This window comes from Lactuca virosa, chromosome 4, assembly GCF_052849685.1.
Source record: "Lactuca virosa cultivar CGN04683 chromosome 4, Lactuca_virosa_CGN04683_v6, whole genome shotgun sequence".
NCBI classification, from domain to species: Eukaryota; Viridiplantae; Streptophyta; class Magnoliopsida; order Asterales; family Asteraceae; genus Lactuca; species Lactuca virosa.
The window spans coordinates 123,668,355-123,671,203 of NC_136429.1; positions in this window are offsets into that span (position 1 = coordinate 123,668,355).

Consider the following 2,849-nt stretch of genomic DNA (forward strand, 5'->3'; position numbering starts at 1 on the left):
TCCGAAGGTACTTAAGAATATTCTTGACTGCGGTCCAATGTGCTTTGCCAGGGTTTCCTTGATATCTTCTGACCATGCTCAAAGCGAAGGCCACATCAGGGCGAGTACAAGTCATAACATACATGATTGAGCCAACTGTGGAAGCGTAAGGTACTCGGCTCATCTCTGCTATCTCGACTTCAGTACTAGGACTTTGAGTCTTACTTAACTTGGCATTACTTTGGATTGGTAACTCCCCTTTCTTTGAATTCTCCATACTAAAACATTTTAGTACCTTGTCCAAGTAAGTATTCTGAATAAGTCCTATTAGTCTCTTACTTCTGTCTCTCACTATCCTTATTCCCAAAATATAGGAAGCCTCTCCGAGGTCCTTCATATCGAAGCACTTCCCGAGCCAGGACTTAACTTCCTGCAGTGTCGGGATGTCGTTTCCTATGAGTAGTATGTCGTCGACATACAATACGAGAAAGCTTACTACACTCCCACTGGATTTGACATATACACATGATTCATCCTCGCTTCGCAGAAAACCAAACTCTTTGACCTTTTCATCAAAACAAAGATTCCATCTGCGAGACGCTTGCTTAAGTCCATAAATGGACTTTTCAAGCTTACACACTCTGTTGGGATGCTTTGCATTGACAAAACCCTCTGGTTGAGCCATGTAAACATCCTCAGCCAACTTCCCATTAAAGAAAGCGGTTTTGACATCCATTTTCCATATTTCATAGTCATGAAATGCAGCAATGGCCAGCATCACCCTGATAGACGTTATCTTCACAACTGGTGAGAAGGTTTCATCGTAGTCAACTCCAGGAGTTTGAGTGAAACCCTTCGCAACCAATCGCGCCTTATAAGTGTGCACATTTCCATCCATGTCGGTCTTCTTTTTGAAGATCCACTTGTACCCGACCGTCTTACGACCTGGTACATTGTCAACCAAATTCCAAACTTGGTTGTCATACATGGACTGAATCTCGCTGTCCATAGCCTCTTTCCATTTCACAGACTCCGGGCCTGCCATGGCTTCCTTATAGCTGTTAGGTTCGTCCAGATTCACTAGTGTACTATCACTAATGAATGTATCCCCTTCTGTAGTAATATGAAAACCATAAAACTGGGGTGGAACACTAACCCTTTCGGAACGTCTAAGAGGTAAGGACTCGTCAATCGGTTCAACCGGAGTTTCCTCCTCGGGTTGAGCGCCAGCGTTAGAGGTTCCTTCATCGCTTGACTCTTGAAGCTCTTCAATATCGATTTGCCTCCCACTGTCTCCTTGGCTTATGAGTTCTCACTCTCGAAAAACCCCTCTCCTCGCAACGAAGACAACATTGTCACTCAGTCTATAGAAGAGATATCCAAAGGATTTCTGCAGGTAGCCGATGAAAATACATCGCTCACTACGAGGTTTGAGCTTGTCGTGAGTCTCTCGTCTTACGAAAGCCTCGCAACCCCAAACCTTGACATGTGCCAACGAGGGAGCTTTCCCTGTCCACATCTCGTGAGGTGTATTGGCAACCTTCTTCGTAGGGACTAAGTTAAGGATATGGGCGGCAATCTCTAAGGCATACCCCCAAAATGAGATAGGTAGTGAAGCACGACTCATCATGGAACGAACCATGTCCAACAAGGTTCGATTACGACTCTCAGCTACACCGTTCAACTGCGGTGTCCTAGGTGGCGTCAATTGTGAAACGATTCCGCATTCCTTAAGATAGTCGTGGAATTCAAGACTTAGGTACTCTCCTCCTCGATCGGATCGAAGAATCTTGATTTTCCTGCCCAACTAATTCTCCACTTCTTGTTTAAATTCTTTGAACTTTTCAAAGGTTTCTGACTTATGCCTGATTAAGTAGACATAGCCATATATGCTATAATCACCGGTAAAAGTCACGTAGAAGCGGCATGCATCCCTTGTGGTGGATCTGAATGGTCCACATACATCTGTATGTATGAGGTCCAATAAACCCTCACCCCTTGCACAATTGCCAGTGAAGGGCGACTTGGTCATCTTTCCAAGCAAACAAGATTCGCACACGTCATCATCCCTAAGGTCGAATGATTCCAACACTCCATGCTTTTGGAGTTGGGCTATGTGTTTCTTGTTGACATGTCCAAGACGACAATGCCACAAGCATGATTTATCCAAACTATTGGATGAATCAATACACAACACATCATTTCCTAAGTTATCTACAATCATCACAGTTTCATATATCCCATTACAAGGCAATGCTTCAAAATAAAATACACCATTAAGATAAGCATTAATAGAACCTTTTTCATTATCAAATGAATATCTAAAACCTTGTTTATATAAACCATGAAATGAAATGATGTTTCTTGCCATATTTGGCGAATAGCAACAATTGTTTAAATCTAATCCTAATCCACTACTGAGCATTAAAGAGTAAACTCCAATCTTGGTAACAGGCGACGATCTTCTGTTCCCCATGATGAAATTAATCTTCCCATGCTCCAAAGACCTATCTCTTCTTAGGCCCTGCAAATCAGAACAAATGTGAAAACCACATCCTATATCAAGTACCCAAGAAATAGAATGCGATGAATCATTAGATTTAATTGTGTAAATACCTGCGTAAGATGGCTTGATCTTCCCATCCTTGATGGCTTGTAGATATTCCGGGCAGTTTCTCTTCCAATGTCCTATCTTGTGACAGTGGTGACACGTTGCCTCCTTAGGGTTTGTGTTGGGTTTAGCAGAACCAACTTTGGTTCCACTAGATGAGGTACCATCTTGGGACTTTCCCTTGCGGTGGCTCCGTGAGGGAGCCTTCCTCTTCTTACCCTTCCCTTGCCCTATTGCCAAGACAGGGGCAGCAGCGGGA